The sequence below is a fragment of the Lontra canadensis genome, unplaced genomic scaffold, assembly GCF_010015895.1.
Source record: "Lontra canadensis isolate GAN:19392208 unplaced genomic scaffold, GSC_riverotter_1.0 scaffold1, whole genome shotgun sequence".
In the NCBI taxonomy this organism is placed as follows: Eukaryota; Metazoa; Chordata; class Mammalia; order Carnivora; family Mustelidae; genus Lontra; species Lontra canadensis.
The window spans coordinates 18,642,379-18,666,844 of record NW_022630995.1 but is presented as its reverse complement, the minus strand read 5'-3'; positions in this window follow the sequence as shown (position 1 = coordinate 18,666,844).

Below are 24,466 nucleotides of genomic sequence, written 5' to 3'. Positions count from 1 at the left end.
AACTACAATAGGCAAAACTAACATTCTTTGTGTTTCGTTAAAATGACTTTTTTTTTAACTTAGAAAGTTTGTCTCTTATCTGTCAATATTCTAAGCCTAAAATTACAATATCAAAAGAATATCTCCTGCAAAATTTACATTTCATATGTCTTCATGTGTAAAAACAAATCTCAAAAAACTGTCAAAATACTCTAATTTTGGGGACACATTTATATAATTGGCTTAAGTATCTTTTATATGAGAGAACCATAATCATAGTCTGTTCTGCCTAGTAAAATTTACCTATGATGACAATCATTTTTAGAGCAAAAACTTCATGCTCTAATAGTTTTGAAAATATAAGACTAGAACTGTTATTTAAAAGTTAATATTAATTATATCATGTCTCTATTATAGTACTCCCAGCATTCTAAACTGTGTATGTTAATATTGAGTTGTATCTCCTATCATTATAAAACCTTTGAGGACAAAGTATTTGTCTTATTAACTTTCTAATCCTCATGGAGACAATTCTATGCATTGTTTATAATGGGTATTCAATTAAGGCTTGCTGAACTGAAAATATTCTCCCATTTCAAACTTCACTCACATACAGAATAATGAACAAAAAGTGATAAATCCCATCTCTGCAAACAGAAGTTACTGGCAGCAAATAACTAAAAAATAATAATAGCAAGAATAGAGAAAATGAAATTATTTACACTAGTAATACAATAAGAAAAAGTATTATTAAAAAACAATGTATCGTGGGGCACCTGGTGGTTTGGTCAGCTGGCATTCAACTCTCAATTTCAGCTCAGGTCATAATCTCACGGTTGTGAGATCAAGCCCTGCATAGGGCCGCATGTTCAGCTTGAGATTCTCTTGCTCCCTCTCTTTCTGTCCCTCCCCTGGCTCTCTCTCATTCTCAAAATAATAAATAAAATCTTCATTAAAAATTGAAAAAATAATGTGTCTTTTGCTGACTTTTATCACTCAGACCCTACCCTAAAATTAGGTCCTGGCTGGAATTTAGTTTATATAAGGACAGGATATTCCTGGCCACTTCTTGAGAACAGGATGCAAGTCATTATCATCATGCAAAGACCAAAGATGCAGATTAATATTTGGTTTGAAACTTAAATATTATTTAATATCTCCTAGAGAATGTAACAATATATCATGACAGGCTCATAATAAAAGTATTTTCCATGAAGAATTGAATCCAAGGTTAGGTCCACCTTGAACTTTTTCAAATCTCACTGGCTAGAATAGCAAAATGACCCTTTAGTAAGGGAAGCAAGAGTTCATGAACCTAAAACAATGCCATATTCAAACTACAGCACCTATAAATCTCAAAATTTTTATTTTTTTTATTCTTAACTTGGCTATTTTTAACACTATGTTTTCAATTTAACTCATATGTGATTAAGAAATATTTTGTACTTCATTTGCAATATGACTCTGGGCCAGAAGTTAGTGAAATATACAGATTGGTTTCATAATAAACAATAGTATAATGATATATTACAAATATACTTATATATCTATGTGCATGTATATACAGTATAATAGTGATTATAACTACATAAATAATAATGGTGTAATACCTGGCCCTGTCCCCAATCAAAAGAATCAGAATCTCTGATGTTGAGATATAATAATCTTTCCCAAAGACTTTCCAGGTTATTCTAATGTTGCAGGCATGGTTAAGACCTATCAAAATCAGATAGAAACAAACAAACAAACAAAAAAACCCACCATATTGTTGAAGTAACATCATATCTCATTACAATTACCTGGTAAAAACATAAGGATGCTATTCTGTGACACAAGAAACTATTAAAGATGGAAATTTAGCATGCAAAATATCCTATGAAAATGTAAAACACTGAAAGAGATAGTTTAATAATAGGTGTTTAAAGAACAGACCTTCAATTTGCTGATTATTTTCCTTATCTATTATCTTCCAGATAGAATTACAAATAACTAATGTACTTAAAGGACTCTCAACATATAAGAGGAGTTGCATCAATCAAAATGGAGGTAATAGTTCTTAATAAGCAGTTTTCAGAAGTAAAGAAGCAAATTCAATTATAACATACACTGTCTCCTTCTTCTTCTTAGAAGAAGAAGGGGAAAGTGTTTGGGGGCACCAGCCTGGCTCAGCCATTAGAACATGCAAATTTTGACCTCAGGGTTGTGACTTTGAGCCCCATGTTGGGTGTAGAGATTACATAAATAAAAAATATAAAAAATAAATTAAAAAAATACTCAAGATTTTACCTAAGCAAACTAAAAATAAAATATCAAAGCTCTAGATGGAAAACTTCATTACCATTTCTTGTAGATTTTTTTCTTCTTTCAAAACCAATAATTATATTGAGTTATAAACACTAAAAATTGTATGTAAACATTGCTATTATTTTTAAATATTTTATTGTGTATCCATATAACTCAACTAAAATGCATGTTTTACATGTTTTGCAATTAACCATAACTCTCATCCTATATGTAGCAATAAACTATCTTACAACTGAAAGAGATCTCAGTTTCACTAATTTTCAGTTTAGGAAAAAGTCAAGGATCACAATTTCCTCAAATATGTTGTACACCTGAAATTGCTGTAACATTGTGTCTTAACTATACAATAATAATAATAATAATAATAATAACAACAACTTCCTGAAGACATAGGAGTTCTCAACAAGGAATCACAACACTTGTTACCATTAGTACTTTTAAGTCATATTACAAGTAATGTGTCATTCAGAAAGCAATAAAAACAAAATTTTTGCTATTTTCAGTTTTGTAGTGCAAGAACTTCTCAAAGCATTTCTTATTCTTACAAAGAGTATCTACATTCATATATTTTTCTCTTACCTCAATGTCAACAAGTTCTTTCAAATAAGTGCAAAAGCATTACATTTATGACTAGGATGCTTAAATTACATTGTTACTAGGATGTGAGAATGTATCACACAAGTAATTTTCATTTACTGTGCTTATTTTGATAAAACAAACAAAAACTTTAAAAAGTTCTAACATAAAGGATTTGTTGTACATTCAAACTCAGAGGCTAAAGTTTCTGACAGTGTACTCAGTAATCTTTCTAGATGGGTCACTAAAAATCTATGATTTAGTGTAACATCTTAAATGTACCTTTGTGACAGAATGCTAAAATGGAAGCTTCAGCTGAGACCCTAAAATGAAAGGTGTCAAATATCAAAGTGGGATGTCAAACTAAATATAAATATCAAAGTAGGTGATGAAGAACCATTTGGATGAGTCCTCAACTCCATCAACATTGAGAACTTAAGAGAGTATAGACAAGAAAATGTTGTTAAAAAAGATTTTTAAAAAGAGTTTTCAATTTTCTGTGAGTCAAAAAAAAAAAAGGCCTGGAATATATTCTTTGGCATAGATTCTGTCCACCATTTTATCACTTGTTGACAATCTGCTGACCAAATGTACTGGACAATCTGCCACCAAACCTCTTCCCGCCTATTCCCAAATAAAGCTTTGAACCTGGATACTCCACGTTGGATTGAGGGTTTGAAGGGAAGATCTTGCCCCTTCACCAAAGGGGATTAAATTGAATCAGTGGGTTGGTGGGAATGCAAGCTGGTGCAACCACTCTGGAAAACAGCATGGAGATTCCTCAAAATGTTGAAAATAGAACTACCCTATGACCCAGCAATTGCACTATGGGGTATTTACCCTAAAGATACAAACATAGTGATCCGAAGGGGCATGTACACCCGAATGTTTATAGCAGCAATGTCTACAATAGCCAAACTATGGAAAGAACCTAGATGTCTATCAACAGATGAATGGATAAAGAAGATGTGGTATATATACACAATGGAATACTATGCAGCCATCAAAAGAAATGAAATCTTGCCATTTGCGATGACGTGGATGGAACTAGAGGGTATCATGCTTAGTGAAATAAGGGAATCGGAGAAAGATCATATGATCTCCCTGATATGAGGAAGTGGACATGCAACATGGGGGGTTAAGGGGGTAGGAGAAGAATAAATGAAACAAGATGGGATTGGGAGGGAGACAAACCATAAGTGACTCTTAATCTCACAAAACAAACTAAGGGTTGCTGGGGGAGGGGGATTGGGAGAAGGGGGATGGGGTTATGGACATTGGGGAGGGTATGTGCTATGGTGAGTGTTGTGAAGTGTGTAAACCTGGCGATTCACAGACCTGTACCCCTGGGGATAAAAATATATTATATGTTTATAAAAAATAAAAATAAAAAATTTTAAAAACAATTGAATCAGTGGGAAATCTCCCTTTGAGCAGAGGCAGCAGTGCATACAATGCCACGATAAATTTCTACTACATTTTTCCTGTTCGATTGTGTTTTTTATTAGGCAATAAAGACCATTTTATTGACTATTCACCTCAGTTTCATGTAAGGAGTAATTTTGATATTCATGTCATCTAGAATATTAATGATTATTTTGAACAGGGTAGGGCTGAGAGCACACTCTTGTGACATAATGTTAAATACATTAACAATTCTTTCCAGGTTGATCTTGATACACTAATCATATCCTCTAGGGAAAGCTTTTCAACTACCATATGTCACTGATTTTAAGACCTACAATTTTTCACATCTTAACATTTCTAAAAGCAAATAGTGTCTCATAATTTCTGTTGACCAGGCAGTGGTCAATGGCATTGTCTCATTGTTAGCCCTTGTACTAACATCAAAATGAGCAAAATGAAAACTTACAGAATGTTTGACAGCTGTTTTGGACATAAAAGTGGAGGTCTGTTTGATAACTACTGCATGACCAATTCTATTCAAACCACAGAGGTCAATACTGTGTGGAAAAACGCACACCTCAATGACTAAGCTAAAACATGGTTCACAAGAATCTGAATTAGAAGACATTTTAGAGATAACCAAACAATTAATTTCATTTAAATGTTTGTTTTAATATGTGTGTGTGTGTGTGTGTGTGTGTGTATGATATGAAAAATCTACATCAAAAATACAACTCTTACAGTAAATATAAGGTAACACTTCCAGGGAATAAGAAAGTATTGTGCCATGCTAATTGAAAATGCATTTATTTTCTTTATTTGTGTTATGGAATGAGGAAACATATAATTACTGACACTTTAGGTTTATAATATAAACATCATATATTAAAATTATTATATTAATTATATCCTAATATAATGTGAAATATAATTATATAAAATTATACATAGCAATTAATATAAAATGTAATATATAGTTATATACAATAATTATTTTAATATAATCATTTATTAACTATATTATGTATTTTATATATTAAATATTATAAAGTATTTATTTAAGAAATATAAATTTGTCTCTTAAAGAATAGGAAAAAAAGAACAAAGCAAGTCCAAAGTTACCAAAAAGCAGGGAATAATAAAAACTAGAGGAGAAATAAACAAAATACATGACAAAACCAAAAGAAAAAAAATCAAAGAAACTGAGTTATTCTTTTAAGATCAACAAAAGTGATAAAACTTTAGCCAGACAAAGAAAAAAATGACAGAAGATTCCAATAAATAAAATCAGAAATGAAAGAGGAGACATTACTAATGATACTACAGAAATGAAAGGAATAATGAGAATAGTAGGACAACGACATGCCCACAAACTGGATAACTAGAAGAAATGGAAAATATCTAGAAATATTTCACCTACAAAAACTGAATCACAAAGAAACAGAAAATCTGAACAGACCAATAACTGATGACAAGATTGAATGAATAATCAAAAGCCTCCAACACAGAAAAGCCCAGGGACTGTCTGATTGCTTCAGTAAAGAGTTCTACCAAACTTTTAAAGAATTATTTGCAATCCTCCAAAATTCTTCAAAAATTTTAGAGGAGGGAACACTTCTGAACCCACTTTTAAGTCTAGCATTCCCCTAATACCAAGTCCAGGAAAGGATACTATAAGAAAACTACTAGCCAATATTCTTAATAAATACAGATACAAAAATCTTCAACAAAATATTACCAAACTGAATTCAACAACACATTAAGACAGATGATCATAGGGGAAGGGAGGGAAAAATGAAACAAGATGAAACCAGAGAGGGAGATAAACCATAAGAGACTCTTAATCTCAGGAAACAAACTGAGGGTTGCTGAAGGGGAGGGCGGTGGGAAGGATGGGGTGGTTGGGTGATGGACATTGGGGAGGGTATGTGCTATGGTGAATGCTGTGAATTGTGTAAGACTGATGATTCACAGACCCGTACCCCTGAAACAAATAATACATTATATGTTAATTTAAAAAAGAAGCAAACAGAACATTATAAACATCATACACCATGACTGACTAGAATTTATCCCTAGAATGCAAGAATTATTCAAGACATGAAAATCAATAAATGTGATACATTAGATTAACAGAATGAACGACAAAAATCATATGATCACCTCAATAGATGGAGAAAAAGTATTTAACAAAATTCAACAACTTTTCATGATAAAAAGTCTCAACTAGGAATAAAAGATCATATCAACAAATAAAGGCCATATATGCAAGCCACAGCTAATATCACTCAGCTCAGTGAAAAGATGCAAGCTTTTTATAACATGAGGAACAAGACAAGGATGGCCACTTTCACTACTTCTATTCAGCATAGTACTGGAATTGCTAGTTATAGAAATTAGGTAAGAAAAAATAATAAAAGGCACCTAAATTTGAAAAGAAGATGTAAAATTATGTTTGCAAAGGACATGATCTTACATGTAGAAAACCTTAAAGATTACACACACACACACACACACACACAAACACTATTAGAACTAACAATCATATTTAGCAAAGTGGCATGAAACAAAATCATCATACAAAGATTAGTTGCAAGTCTGTGCTCAAATAACTAATAACCTTAAGAGGAATTTTTTTAAAGCACATTCACAGTAGGATAAAAAATAAAATTCTTAGGTATAAACTTTAAAAAGGAGACAAAAGATACATACACTAAAAACTACAAATCATTGCTTAAAGAAATTAAAGAAGACACAAAGAAATGAAAGACATCCTGTGTTTGTGGACTGGAAAATTTAATATTATTAAAATATTCATACTACGCAATATGATCTACATATTCAATGGAATCTCTATCATTATCACAATGGCATTTTTCACAAAAATAAAAAACAACGCAAAATTCACATGTAATTACAAAGGACCCCAAATAAGCAAAGCAATCTTGAAAAAGAGGAACAAAGCTAGAGACCACATACTTCCTCATTTCAAAACATATTGCAAAGATACAGTAATCAAAACAGTATGATACAGTCATAAAAACAGGCATGTAGATCAATGGAATAGAATAGAGAGCTCAGCAATAAACCCATACATAAATGGTCAAATGATCTTCAGCAAGAGTGGCAAAGACAACACAACGGGAAAGGATAGTCTCTAACAAATGATGTCAGAAACACTGGACATCCACATGCAAAAGAATGAAACCAGATATTTTTGCTGCATACAAAATCAATCCAAAAAAACTTAATTTTAAATATAAACTTATTTTTAGTAAGTTTTTTAAACTTTTATTAAAAAACTTAAACATAACACCAAAAACTATAAAACTCCCACAAGAAAGGAAGACAATCTCCATGATATTGGTTTTGGGCAATGAGTTATTAGATATGATACCAAAGGCACAGGTTAAAAAAAAAAAAAAAAGGTAAGCATTGACAAGTGGGACTACATCAAACTAGAAATCTTGTACACAGCAAAGGAAACAACAGAATGAAAAGCAACCTATAGAGTAGGAGAAAATATTTGTAAATCTTATATCTGATAAAGAGTTAATATCTAAGATGTATAAGGAATTCCTATAATTCTACCAGAAGAAGGAGGAGGAGAAGATGGGGTGGGGGGGGGGAGGAGAGTAGGGAGGAAGAGAACAAGAACAAGAACAATGAGAACAAAGAGAACAAGAAGAAATACAAATGGCTAACAGGTGTTCAACATTACTAATCATCAGGGAAATGCAAATTAAAATTACAATCTGATGTCACCCTCATATCTGTTAAGACAGATATCATTTAAAAAATAATAAAAAATGTTGGCAAGGATGCAGGGAATTTAGAATATTTGTACACTGCTGATGGGAATATAAAATGGTACATCTATAATGGAAAACAGTGTGGAGGTTCCTCAAAAAATTAAGAGTAGAATCAGCATATAACCCAACAATCCCACTTCCAGGTATTTATCTAAAAGAACTAAAAATAGATTTTCTATGAGATATTTGCCCTCACTATTCATTGTAGAATTATTCACAATAGCCAAAAGGTAGAAACAATCTAAATGCCCGTCAACAGAGGACTGGATAAGAAAATGTAGTGTATATATACAATCGAAATTATTCATCCTTTAAAAAGGGAGGAAATGCTTTCATTAGCTACAAAATGGATGAATTTTGAGTTTGAAATAAGCTGGTAAATAATGGATAAATACTGCATGATTCCATTTATATTAAGTGTCTAAAGTCATCAAACTCATAGAAGTGGAAAGTAGAATGGTTCTTGCCAGGAGCAGCGGTGGGAGGTATATGGAAATGGGGAATGACTATTGAATAAGCATAAAGTTTCATCCTAGCAAGATGAAAAATGTTCTAGAGATCTGCTGCACAACAATGCACACATAGTTAACAATACTATACTGTGCACTTAAAAATTTATTAAGTGGATAGACTTCCTGTTATGTTTTTTACCACAATAAAAATAAATAGATTCTATTACTTAAATGCCTATCTGTAAAACATGGGTTATGTATATGGGTAAAAGTATATAAGTTAAATATATATACATCATATATTTTTATGAGGGCTATCTCATTAACATATATAGAATTTATAGAATAGCGCCTGGAATGTTGTTCAGTTGCTATTGTTTATTTTTATATAAATTCATAAACAAAAAATACACTGATTTTGTGTTATATAAATGGGTATCCTATTGATGTTCAATAAATATTGATAACTGATGGATAATTATGAAATGTGAAGATAGTGAGTCAAGGCACCAAACAATGCCACTAATTAAACCAACAGTAAAATTCCCCAGTGGGGTAGTTGTATGAAAATTGCTTGATGATATCTTGATAGTGCACTGTTCTTTTGTCACTGTTAAACTTTGTTGAAAGCAACTGGCAGAAGATTACTATTATTATTTTCTCATTCACAAACATAGACTTAAATTTGTTTTCTCATATCTATTATAAATTTTTTTAATGACACCTAGTAATAAACTGAATATATTAACACTATGAAACTGTGTAGCATTAACTGAGATTATGTATAGGTGCTAAAATAGGAGCAAGAATACTTGGATTCTAGTACTGGATTGCCCCTAGTAGCTATATGACCTCAGGAAAATTATTTAAACTTCTCTGGGTTCACGTCTCTCTCTAAGAGAATGAGGATAGACAACTGAGGTGTATTAAAGGACTAGTGTTTTTTTCCTAACTAACTTGACTATAGCTAGGCCTTGACTTCTTCTTTCTATTTTGTGGCAATTTTCCATTAACTATCACATTCAAAAGATAAAAGTCCCACATTCCAAATGCTCTGAAATATATTCTTACTCAAGTTACTGAAGGACAAAGGGAGATGCATGAAATGGCATGACACAGAACAATTTGCTCTATAATTTGTCTATGCTATTTTCTGTTCCCAAATATCCACAATGGCTTGCTCAGAAATTATCTTCTCTCTCTGACACTGTATTTGATTTCCAAAAATCTTTCCTCTTAAAATAACCTCTGGTGCTTCTGCATTTACTTTTATTTGTTATACACTCTCTCTGCACTAATCCACACTCAGCCATATATTATGTAGATCAACTTAGCCTTTGTAGATTTCAATCAATACTTTTTACCCATTATTCCAATCAGCCCAACAGAGCAAAGTAGGCAAACACTTATAACTTAATTCTTTTCCTTTTATCTGTATGAAATTTTCAAATGTTGCCAAAAATTCTTGTGTCCCAATTCCGATCCACTCATTTATAACATTGAACATAACCCAAGGAATATCCTTGATAAGAGACTCACAGCTTTGGCAGTACCAATAGTGACATTACTGCCAGACACAAGATGTGTAATTAATATGGATGACACAATGCTTTTTCTCTTAGGCAAAATGCTGGTTGTTGAGAATACATTGTAGATCTTGGCTAAGAAATAGAAAATAATAAGTGAGTTAGAGTTATACTTTCTTCTATTTGTAGGAGATTCTTCCATTGTGTATTGGGCTCAAAGTAAGATAAAATCTTCTCAGCCAAATTGCTTTCAGAAATAAGTTGCAAGATTTGTTACCAAATACCACATTAAACAAATTACCAAAACTTCTACAAACAATCTAAAATATTTTGCCTTCTTTTATTTTTATCTATGTATTTATCAGAAAATAAACTATTTCATTTTCATTACATATACTTAGAAATATACTCTCTAAGTGAGAAATTCCAATGATGTGAAAAAAACTTAAATGACTAGAACATTCAATTATATTTCACAGAACAAGACACTGAACTGATACAGAGACCTATCTAAAGTGTAGTTTGAGGAGCCTAGGAAGATGGTGGAGTAGAAGTATCCTAAGCTCACCTCATCCCACAAATACACCTAGGTAACAGCCACATCAGTGTAACTAACGTAGGAAAGAAACCAAAGTCTAGCAGACTTTCCATAATTAATCATACAGATGTGGCCACATTAAAAATAGTAGGAAGGGTGGAGTCCCACTCTGGAACCAAACTAACCAGCAAGACTAATCACAAAGGGGAGGGATACCACAAGCACAAAGAAGGAGAGGAACAGACCCCATACCAGACACCCCAGATACAGAGGACATATCCTGGGAAGACAAGTTCCTATACCATTGGGGTCTGAAAATCAGAAGGGCTTAACTTCCTGAGTTTTTACAACCACTGGAGCTTAACACCAGGAACTTTTAAAATCAGTGGCCTCAACACAGAAGAGCCCTAGGGCAATGGGAAAGTGAGTCCCTGCCCTGAAAGAGACAGCAGTAAAAACAACCCCAGCAAGATACAGCATAAAACTTACCAGTTTAAAAAGAGCCTGGGGTATATGGGAAGATTTATTTACTCATCACAGAACTTAGACAGAAGTGGCATATCTTTAGGAAACTTCTCTAAGAACAGAAGAGCTGGTGGGCACAAGCCTAGCCTAGCCTAGTCTAGATACCCAGACACTGCAGGACCACTTGCCCATTTAGCTTGCTAACACCATGTACCCCAATCCCAAGTTCTCCTGCAGACTTCCTTCACCCAACCCACCCCGCTCTGTGAGAGTCCCTCCAAAGCACCATCACATGCCTATGATTCTTCAAGCAAATCCAACAGTAGCCAGTACCATTCCAAAGTGACTCTTGCCCTGGGAAGAGGGGAAAATAAGCACATACATGATTTTTACTGCATCTCTAGCACTAAGCTGGGGGAGACATCTGATCTAACCAACAAAAATCTCACAGGGGACTACACAAAGAGAGAGCCCTGTAGTTCAGGGTCATGATAACCCCAACAGACAGACTGGGGGAAGACATCTGCCTGGCTGCCGGACCCATCCACCAGTGAAAACCTCTCAAGGGACAATGCAGGAAGAGCACCCTGCAATTCAGTGCAACTGCAGTTCTGGCAAAGAGGCATTTTTAAGACCCCAGACTGGGCTCTTAATGGCACGGGAACTAAACCCTGCCCACAACAGGCAAATGACTGGACTGAAGGCAAACATGGCTCAACCATAGCAGGATGCATGCAACACACCCAGAAGACACTAGGGAAGCACCAGGTTCTGATGAACATGGTACTTTGTACTACAGGGCACTTCAGGACCTCTTCTTTACAAAGCAACTACTTCAAAGATCGGAGACATAGCTGACTTCCTAATACATAGAAACAGATTCAGAAAGTTAGACAAGATGAAGAGAGAGAGCAATATATCCCAAATGAAGGAACAGGAGAAAATCACAACAAAAGAGCTAAATGAAATGAAATATACAATTACCTTGAGAGAATTCAATGTACTGCTCACAAAGATTCTTACTAGACTTGAGAAAAGAGTGGGAGAGAACCAATCTGACATGAAAAACTCAATAACTGAAATTTTAAAAATACACTACTGGGGATCAACAGTAGACTAGAAGAAGGAGAAAAATGGTTCAGTGAGCTAGAAAACAGAGTTAATGGAAAACAATGAAGCAGAAAAGCAAAAAGAAAAAAAGGAATAATAAAAATTACAATAGGTTAAGGGGATTTTAGCAACATCATCATGAGACAGGAAAACTGAAGAAAGCCCATGAAAAACACTGTTCTGTTTTGATTTTCCTTTTCCAGCTTCTATTCCCGCTAGGACCTACACCCCCACTCTACATATGTCTTATAGTTCTGATAATGTATTTCCTCCCTGTAAAGGTCTCAAGGTGTTGATAATTTCTTTGAAGTCTTCCAGCACAATAGAAAACATCTAAGGAGTGATTGAGTAAGGTTGTCATGTACATTTTCCAAGACCACTGACTCCAGAAACCTTGATGCCAAGACCCCTGGCTCCAAGGCATAAGAGATATAGAGGATACTTGAGCACTCTTCCTTCTTGTAATCAGTTCCTGGTTACCTGAGAGGACATGTACATCAGACAACCAACCTCAATAAAAACCCCAGACTCAAAGCAAAAATGAGACTCATTCTTCTTTCCCTTTCTGAGTTTCCCAGATGTTCTTGTCTGTATTTGCACTCTCTCTATATCAAAAAATGCTCTCATTTCCTACCAGCTCACATTTGATTTCTATTCTGCAGGAAGTCAAGGACCAACCCTCTTGGTTGGTCCTGCAAGATGCCCCGCTAGGTCATCAGACCCAGCCAGCCTACATCAATCAAGCATAATAATATTCACATTATAACAATCCCAGAAGAAGAAGAGAGAGAAAGGAAGACAGAAAATTTATTTCAAGAAATAGCTGAAAGCTTCCTTAATTTAGGCAAGGAAACAGAAATCCAGACCCAAGAGCCACAAAGAACCTGCAAAAACAAAAACAAAGACAAAAAAAAAAAAAAAAAGAGGCCCACACAAAGACAAATAATACTGAAAATGGCAAAAAGTAGTAATACAGAGATAATTGTTAGAGTGTCAAGAGAAAATAGTCACATACAATGGAAACCCAAAATATCTATCAGCTGATTTTTTTTTTTAGGAGAAGCTTTGTAGGCCAGAAAGGAGTGGCATGATATATTAAAAGTGCTGAGAGAAAAAATACCCTGCAACTAAGAATATGCTATCCAGCAAGGCTATCATACTGAGGAGGAGAAATAAACAATTTCTCAGACAAACAAAAGTTGAAGAAATTCATCACTACTAAACCAGCCTTATAAGAAGTGTTAAAGGAAAACCTTTGAATGGAAAGGAAAGGCCACAGTCAGGAGTAAGATAATTAGAAAAGGAAAAAAAAATTCACAGGTACATACAAATACAATAAAGGTAGTATATTAATCATTTATAAAGTCAGTATTGAGGATAAAGCAAAAAAGCAGTAAAATTAATTACATCTGTAATATCAGTCAAGCAATTCACAAAATAAAATGATATAAAATATTATGTACATAAAATGTGGGAGGGGAGTAAAAATTAGTGCTTTAAGAATAGGTTCAAACTAGGGGCAGCTAGGTGGCTCAGGCTAAGCCTCTGCCTTCGGCTCAGATCATAATCTCAGGGTCCTGGGATCAAACCCTGTATCAGGCTCTCTGCTTAGAGGGGAGCCTGCTTCCCCCCTTTCTCTCTCTGCCTGCTTTTCTGCCTACTTGTGATTTCTGTCTGTCAAATAAATAAATAAAATCTTAAAAAATAAAAAAAGAATAGGTTCAAACTAAAGTAACCATCAACTTTATATAGACTGCTATATGCATAGAAAGTAATAGATAAACCTAATGGTAACCAAAAAACAAAACCCAATAGTAGATATGTAAAAATAAAGAGAAAAAGCATCCAAGCATAACATTAAAGAAAACCATCAAACCACAAGATGAAAGGGCAAGAGAAGAAGGAAATAGAGAACTGAAAAAAATAAAATAAATCACAAAATGGCAATAACTACATACCTATCAATAATTACTTTGACTGTAAATGAAATAAACACTGCTATCAAAAGACATAGGGTGATGGGATGGATAAAAAAGCAAGACCTATCTATATGCTGCCTACAAGAGATTCATTTTAGACCTAAAGACACATACAGATTGAAAATGAAGTGATGGAAAAACATTTATCATACAAATAGAAATGAAAAGAAAGCCAGGGTAGCAATACTTACATTGGATAAATAGACTTTAAACAGAGACTATAACAAGAAAGAAGGACACTACATAATCATAAAGGAAAAATCCAACAAGATAAAACAATTGTAAATACCTATGCACTCAACATAGGAACACTTAAATACATAAACCAGCTAATAACAAACATAAAGGAAGTTGTTGATAGTAATAGACAATAATAGTAGGAAACTTTAATACCACACTGACATCAAAGGATCGATCAAACAAAAAATCAACAAAGAAACACTAGCTTTGAAAGAATCATCGTATCAGATGGATCCAACACATATATTCAGAACAATTCATCCTAAAACAGAATACACACTCTTTTCAAGTGTGTATAGAACATTTTCCAAAAAAGATCACATGTTAGGCCCCAAAACATATCCCAGCAAATTCAAAAAGATTGAAGTCATATCATGCATCTTTTCCAGCCACAATAGTATAAAACTAGAAATCAACTACAAGAAAAAAATCTGGAAAGGACACTAATACCTGGAGGTTAAATAACATGACTATAAACAATGAATGGGTCAACCATAAAATTAAAGAGGAAAACAAAAAGTATATGAACACAAATGAAAATGAAAACACAATGGTCCAAATCTTTGGGATACAACAAAAGGTATTCTAAGAGGTAAGATCATAGCAATACCGGTCTACCTCAAGAAACAAGAAAAATCTCAAATAAACAACCTAAATTTATATCTAAATTACTAGAAGAACAAACAAAACCCAAATCCAGTAGAAAATAGGAAATAATAAAGTTTTAAGCAGAAATAAGTGAGACTTAAAAAAAATAGAACAGATCAATGAAATCAGGAATTGGTTCTTTGAAAACATCAACACAACTGACAAACCCTTAAAACAAGACTCTTAGAGGGAGAGTAAGAGAGAGTGACAGCACTCAAATAAATATAATCAGAAATGAAAGAGAAGAAATAATAATCAACATCACAGACATACAAAGGATTATAAGCGAATATTATTAAAAAATATATGCCAACAAATGGGACAACCTAGAATTAATGGATAAATTCCTAGAAATATAACCTCCCATAACTGAGTCAAGAAGAATAGAAAATTTGAACAGATCAATTACTAGCAATGAAATTGAATCAGTAATCAAAAAAAAAAAAAAAAACTGCCAACTAAGTCCAACTAGAGTGTCACAGGTGAATTCTTCACAGGTAAATAACACTTAAAGGAGAGTTAATGCCTCTTCTTCTCAAAACATTCCAAAAAAAGAAGAGGAAGAAAAGCCTCCAGGTCAGAGGCCAGCATTACTCTCATCCCAAAACCAGACACTACAAAAAAAGAAAAAAACAAACCGTTATTTCTGATGATCTTAAAACCCTCAACAAAATACTAGCAAACTGAATCCAACAATACATTTTTAAAAATCATTCACCATGATCAAGTGGGATTTATTTTAAGAATGCAAAGGTGGTTCAATATTCACAAATCAATTGATGTGACACATCACATTAACAAGAGAAAGGATTAAAACCATATGATCAGGGATGCCTGGATGATTCAGTCTGTTAAGCATCTGCCTTCAGCTCAGGTCATGATCCAGGGTCCTGGGATCAAGGTCCACATCTGGCTCCTTGCTCAGCAGGGAACCTGCTTCTCTCTCTGCCTGCCACTCCCCCTCCTTTAGAGTACTGTCTCACACTCTCTGACAAACAAAATCTTTAAAAATAATAACAATAATATATATATGTGTATATATATATATACACATATATAAATATAATCATTTCAGTAGATGCAGGAAAAAATATTTGACAAAGTACATCCATTCATGATAAAAATTCTCAATGAAAAGGTTTAGCAAACATTCCTCAATATAATTAGGGCCACAGTGAACATCAAACTCAATGGTGAAAAACTGAGAGCTTTTTCCCTAAAATCAGGAACAAGAAAAGGATACCTACTGACATTAAAATGTGAAATTTGAAACCATAAAATTCCTGGAAGAAAACATAGGCAGCAATCTCTGACATTAGCCATAGAATAATTTACCTGGATATGTCTTCTCTGGCAAGGGAAACCATGCAAAATTAAACTATTGGGACTACACAAAAATAAAATCTTTTGCACTGCGAAGGATACCATCAACAAAACAGAGACAACCTACTAAATGGCAGAAGATATTTGCAAATGATATATTTGATAAGGGATTAATAGCCAAATTATACAAAGAAGTTACACAACCCAACACCAAAATAACAAGTAGTTCAATTTTAAAAATTGGCAGAAGATAAGAATATTTTTCCATGTAAGACATACAGCTTAATAGACACATGAAAAGATGCTCAACATCACCAATCTTCAGGAAAATGCAAATCAAAATCACAATGAGATATCACCTTATACCTGTCAGAATGCCTGAAGTCGGGCACCCAGGTGGCTCAGTTATTAAATGTCTGCCTTCGGCTCGGGTCATGACCCCAGGGTCAAGCCCCACATTGGGCTCCCTGCTTGGCTGGAAGGCTGCTTCTTCCTCTCCCACCCCTCTGCTTGTCTTCCCTCTCTAGGCGTGTCTCTCTTTGTCAAATAAAAAAATAAAATCTTTAAAAAAAAAAAAAACAGATTGCCTAAAGTAAAAACCACAAGAAATAATAAGTGTTGGCGAGGATATGAAGAAAAAGGAATCCTCATTCACTGTTGGTGGAAATGCAAACTGTGAAGCCTCTGTGGAAAAGAGTATGGAGGTTCCTCAAAAAATTAAAAATAGAATTACCATGTGATTCATAATACCACTGTTGGGTATTTACCCAAAGAAAATGAAAATACAGATTTCAAAAAGATACAGGAACCCCTATGCTTATTGCACCATTGTTCACAATAGCCAAGATAAAGAAGCAACTCAAGTATCTATTGATAGATGAGTGGATAAAGAAGAAGTGTGTACACACACACACACACACACACACACACACACAGGAATATTACTCAGCCATAAAAAAGAGTAAGATCTTGCCATTTGCAACATGGGTATATCTAGAAGGCATAATGCAAAGGGAAGTCAGTCTGAGAAAGACAATACAATATTATTGCACTCATATGTGGAATTCACTAAACAAATCAAAGAAAAGAAAAAAGAGACAAAAATACTTTTAAAAATTTTTATTCTTTTAAATTTGTTAATGTTTTAAATTAAATTCAAGTTAATTAACATAGAGTGTATTACTGGTTTCAGGGTAGAGTTTATGATTCTTCAGTTGCATATAACACCCAGTGTTCATTACATCAAGTGCCCTTCTTAATGCCCTTCACCCAATTACCCCATCCCCTCACCCACCTCCCTTCAAGCAACTCTGTTTATTCCCTATAGCTCAGAGTCTCTTATGGTTTGCCTCCCTCTCTGTTTTTATCTTATTTTATTTTTCCTTCCCTTAAATATATATAGAGAACAAACTGGTGGTTGCCAGAGGGAAGGTGGGTGGGGGGATGGGTAAACTATGTGAAAAGGATTAATATTACACTTACCATGATAAGCACTGACTAATGCATAAAATTGTTGACTCATTATATTGTATACCTGAAATTAATATAACACTGTACGAATTTTAAAAAATAAAAATAAGTAAAATAAAATTGAGGTTGAATGACTATTCTATCACATTTCATCCTCACTGGTTAATCTGATTAAAAAACAGCACTAGGTGTAATACAAATCTGAAATATCTTTTCAAGACTTGACATTTACAGGCGTTATTAGTATTAACTTTAGTTGAATCTGTAAATTGACCAAAATTGCTTTTCAATCTTCATGGACCCAAAATTTCAAACATACTTTCAATCAAATCGGTTATTCAATAGTTTGTCCTCCAGCAAATTGAGAGAACATAAAGTTTTCTAAACTGAATACTATTTTTGATTCTATGCCTACCATTTCAGATTTCCAAAACAACGATGCACGCCTTTCTGCTGAAGTATGGCTTAGTAAGTGGAAACACATACACAAACACAAGTGTGCACATGCATGCACACACACATGATTCTACTACCTATTTCCTTTTATTCCCTGGTAGCATGTCTCTTTTATTCACAATTCTCATTAATTGGATTTCTTAGAATTATTCACCAATCAACCAAAAGAAAAATGACACATAGCTATATCAGCATGGCAGTTCTGATATCCAACACCCCCATGGTTCCATTTAAGTGAAACCATTCTATTCATAGCTCCTGATGAGGGGGTAGCTCTAGATAGTCATGACTTGTACGACTTGTCTTAACTCCCTTATGCCTGAAATACAAACAGATACTTAGTTCAAGTTCAGCAATAATCTATAGGCTTACCAGCAACACATGATGTTGACTGATATAGTAAAATAAGCTTAATTAAGCTGACCTTCTCTGGCATATGAGCTTGGAGAGAGCTGAGCAATTGGTGGAAGGACCTAAAGCTGAACAATTACACACATAAGATCAAAAAGGTACATTGGCCCCTAGCGGCAGGGAAGCTGACTCTGGGAATGAGCAATCAGAGAGCCAAATTCATGAAGACACAGAAGCTAAGAGGTACCAAAAAGTTGGGTGCAGAAAAGGGGACAAAAACTGGGTCAAAAACAAATGGAGAACAGAAATAAGGGAAATAAATGAGATAATAATTAGATGAAAGACAGAAGCTAGCTACTTAATAACTAGAAAGAAGATATATGCCTGTTGGGGGCACCTGAGTGGCTCAGTGGGTTAAGCCTCTGCCTTCAGCTCAGGTCATAATCCCAGGGTCCTCAGATCGAGTTCCACATTGGGCTCTATGCTCAGCAGGGAGCCTGCTTCCCACAGCAACCCCCCCCCCACCTCTGTCTGTCTCTCTGCCTACTCGTGATTTCTCTCTCTCTGTCAAATAAATAAATAAAATCTTAAAAAAAAAAAAAAAAAGATATATGCCTGTTGGATTTCTGCAATAGCATCCAAATTTTAGCTATGCTATTGTTGTCCTTGCCCACCGAAATCCATCCATTCCCCATACAACTGCCAATATAGTCTTCTAAATTATGCATCCTATCCCTTGAATGCTTGCTTGAAATCCTCCAAGATCTTCCCATTTTACTGAGAATAAAATGTAAGGTCCCATATGATCTACCCAGTTTCTACTCTCCAGCTCATATTGTACCACATTTTCCTCCAGCTCACTAAGCACCTGTACGTAGAATGTTTGGTCTCTAGATATTTTCTTCAAATATCAGCTCTTTTGAAAGGACTTTCCTAATTGCCCACTCTAAGGTATCCTCATCTTACTTCTCAACCTCTCAGCTAGTTACTAACCCATCTAGTTTTATTTTCTTTTTAGCACTTATCGCTACCTGCTATCCTAGTCTAGTCTAGTCTAATCTATTTATTTACTACTTGTAATTCTTTTATTTATTTACTGGTTAAGGGCCCAAGAGAATGTAGACAGAGAACTTGCCTTGAACCCCAACACTTAGAACGCTGTAGGAATCCAAAATATCTAAGAAAGGAATGATGAAAAGATGAAAGGACAGAATGGAGGGAAGAAGGAAAAAGGGGGAAAGGGAGAGGAGGAGAATATGGAGAAGAAGGAAAGAAGCTCCTCCTAAAGAAACCCCAGTGCTGTTTTGAAGTCTTAATTACACTCATTCGAGATCTTGCTTTTCCTTCATGAGTTCTTGGATTTTCTACAGTTCAAATTTCAAAGTTTCAGCTTTGTCTGGGAGCTAATAGTTCATATCTTCCTAATAGTCTGATAAACTGAAGCTTTACAATAAACTGTCACTTACATAAAGTAACTTGCATAAGTAGTTCTTTCTTAATAAAAGAAGAAAAACGCTTATTATCATAGCAGTAATGACAGAAAAACACTAAGGATAAAATGACTCTACATATTTCTTCACTAATGAAAAAGAAGAAAAAGCTCAAATAATTAAATTTGTATTTAGTTTCTATTATCCTGTCACACAAATTATTTCATCCAGTTAAATTTCTCCTTAATAGAAAAATATGTTTACATTAAAATGTTTATCAAGTGTAGAAAAGCATAAAGAAAAAAGTAAAAATGTACCATAATCTTATAACCCAGTGACGATCATTGAATGTTTTTTGCACGCATTTTCTGTTTGTTTTTTTTAAGTTTTTATTCAAATACTAGTTAGTTAATATACAGTGTTATATTAGTTTCAGGTGTACAATATAGCGGTTCAACACTTTCATACATCACTCAGTGTTCATTGCAACAAGTGCACTCCTTAATCCTGTCACCTATTTCACCCACCCTCCCAACCACCTCCTTTCTGGTAACCATCAATTTACTCTCTATAGTTAAGAGCCTGTTTCTTGGTTTGCCTCTTTCTCTCTTTGCATGCATTTTAAATAAAAGTGATATCATAACCTATAAATTTGTAGCCTGACCTGTCACTTAGTATCATAATATTCCCATGTCTTTAAATATTCCTCTATGCCCTTCCTTTTCATATTTACTGTTTAAAAACTTTTATACAATATGAATAATTTTATATAGCTTACCAATTTTTTTACTTTTAGATTAGTTGGAAATTTCACAAATGTAAATACTGAGATGAACTTTCATAAAATTAATTATATGTGTCTACAATTTTTCCTTGGGATAAATCAGGGTTATTTTTGCCTTGTATTATTTTGTCTTCTGAGTCACAATTATAAAGTACAAAGTACTAAAAATTCAAGAATCTAAATTAAATTGAATTATACTCATTGTTTAAAAACTGGGAGTGGGACAGAGTATATGCAGACAGCATAAAATAGCTGGCTGTTGTGTGTGTGTGTGTGTGTGTGTGTGTGTGTGTGTGTGTTTTACAATATTGTAGAATAGTGCAGACATAATGACCACAATAAGGGGGAAAGATACTACCTCAAAATAGGCACGCAGGAAACATTAGCAGGAACCTAATGAGCTTTTTAAAATTACTTGGGTTTTTTAAAAACCTACAGTGAGGAAAGATATATAAAGTGAAGTTGCCAATCAGATGACAAATTGGCAAAATTCTTGTTTACAATAATGGATGCTTTTAGGGTTTGTCCATCAATATATCTATATAAACTAGTCTTATTAAAAACTCCAAACTTTTCCATTGACTTAAGATCACTGTCTTTTTTTTTTTTTTTTTTAATTTAAAAGTGAGACAAACCAGGGGGAAGAAAGAGGAGAATAGATGGGGGAAAGCTGTCCTTTCCACACATTTTTCATAGAAGCCTGCAGTTTGAAATCCACTAGAAGAAGAACTGCGTCATGTGCTGAGAAGAAGAGTACAGGCCCTCCTTAATCAGAGATGACACAAAATCAAGACTTTTCAGGGCAATACCTGCAGTAAAGGATAAGTATTCTGACAATGTCATTGTCTGCAAACATCTCCTAATGCCACCAGGTAAAAAAGAATCACCATCAGCAGTATCCAATGCTTATTCAGCTAGTCATGGACCTAAATGACCCTTACTCAGATTTCTGCTACAAGATTTACAGAGGAAAAGAAGCCGACATTCAGCTGAAAAAGAAAAGTCACTAAAACAGAAAAGAATCAAACTAGGATATATAATCACCAATAATCAATCAATGGTATCAAAAGGGCCAAATAGCATGCATGATTTTCTACCGACTGTTTTGGATCTTACCATGTGTTATGAAAAGTATTTTTAGATATGTAAATGCTGAGTGTATATAGTTAAACCTAGTGGTGTGCTGAAACTATCCCACAGCTAATTATTGATGATCCCTTCCTAATTCTTTTTATTTTTTTTTTAAGATTTTATTTATTTATTTGACAGACAGAGATCACAAGTAGGCAGAGAGGCAGGCAGAGAGAGGAGGAAGCAGGCTCCCCGCTGAGCAGAGAGGCCGATGCAGGACTCCTTCCCAGGACCCCAGGATCATGACCTGAGCCGAAGGCAGAGACTTTAACCCACTGAGCCACCCAGGTGCCCCTAATTCTGTCTTTTTTTAGTGACATCACATTGGTAGCTAGAAATTGGCCATGGTGAGACTATTTACATGGAAATTTCTCTTTTTCTTTTTTAACATAGTGTCAATTGCTAATTTACCCAACTGTAGTGCTGGAAACCTAATTGTATTTTTTGTGAATTATATATTCAGATACACAGACTCTCCTGATGGACAAAGGATAAAACAATAAAACAGTCAGTATAAAGCAACAAAATAATTAGTCACAAGCTATGCTAGCTAATGATGTTACTATTAGGCCCAGAAAGCACATTTTCAATACAGGCACTTCAGTGAGAGTCAAAAGGCAACCTGATTTTGCTTCACAGAATGACAATTTATAAATGCACTCTTTATAATTAATTTTACTGAAATATCTTCAACATGGAGTAAAATGCACAACTCCTAATACAGTCCTATGAGTTCTAACACATGTCCGTGTAACTCATGTACTAACAAAAAAATCAAAGTATAAAACATTCCCTTCTCCTCTGAATGGTGTTTCCTTTCCAATCAATAATGAAATCACTCCCTACACCCTGCCCAGGCAACCATAATTCTGATTTCTAACATTACGGATTGGCTTTATCTATTCTAAAACATCATCTAAACAGAATCATACAGTAAGTGCACTTTGTGTTTTACCTCTTTCACTAAAAATAATATGTTGACCTACATCCCTGTGTTTCTCAGTACTTTTTTTCCCTCAGTACTTATTTTTTTAAACAAACTTTTATTTGGAAATAATTCCAAAGTTATAGAAAATTTACAAGAATTAGAGGAATAACATTTTAAAAACTCTGTATCTCTTATCCAGATTCACCTGTTGACAGCATTTACTTATTTCTTTTGACATTTATGTATACACTCTCCCTCTTATATGAGGTTGGTTCATGGGGCTTAGGAGGCGCCAATCCTTCGCAAAGTCAAAATTCCATATATAACTTTGATTCTCCAAAAACTGAACTACAAATAGCCTACTATGGAACAGGAGCCTTACTAAAAATAAAAACAACAAACACATATTTAGTATATTATATATATAACATACTGAAATCTTCCAATAAAATAAGGAGGTAGAGAAAAGAAAATTATTATTAAGAAAATCATAATGAAGAGAAAATGCATTTATAATGCTGCACGGTAAAAATATTCATGTGTAAATGGACCCACACAGTTCAAACCTGTGTTGTTCAGGGTCAGCTGTATACACATACACATACAGATGTATGCACATATAAACATCTCCATACTTACATTTTTATAATATATAAAATTATTCTCAAACATTTGAGAAGTTACATACATCACAGTTCCATACCTGTATATACTCAGTGGGCTACCTACAATTAAATATTCTCCATAAAATCACATCATATTCAACAAATTTAACATCAATAAGATTCTTTAATAAAACTACCCCATATTCTAATTTTGTCAATTATGTACTCTCAAGTATATCTTCTATGTGCTCTTTCCCTCCTAAGGATCTGGTCTAGAATCAAAATTTTTTTTCTTTTTTATTGGGAAGTATTCCTTTGTATGATAGATTTAAGTTGTTTATTCATTCTTTTGTTCAAGGACATTTGAGTTATTTCAAGCCTAAGACTATCATGAATAAAAGCTGCTATTAACATTTTTGTCTACACTGTTTGTGAGAACCAACACTATCATTCTCCTGGATAAATAACTAACAGTAAAACTGCTGAGTCACAATAGATGTCTAACTTTGTAAGAAATTACCACACAGCTTTCTACAATTTCACAGGCCCCAGAAATATATTATCATCACAGGTGTTCAATACTTTCATAAACATTTGTTATTGTCAGCCTTTAAATTTTAACAGTCTACAAAAATGTGAAGCATTTTCTCATTGTGCTTTATTTAATAATTCCCCAATGACAAATCATGTTATGTACCTTTTTGTGTCTTATTGACCAGTTTTATACTTTCTTTTATCTGCTCAAGACTTTTTCCCATTCTTTTATTGATGTGTTTTTATTATTGATTTTTAAAAGCTCTTTATATGTCATTCATGAAACCCCTTTATTAGATGTATGCATTGTGAATATTTTATAATTACTTGATTTTTTTTTTGAAAGGTGTCTTTTGATAGGGAAAAGGTTCTGATTTTGATTAAGAAAACTTTTTATTTTCCTATCTAAGAAGTATTT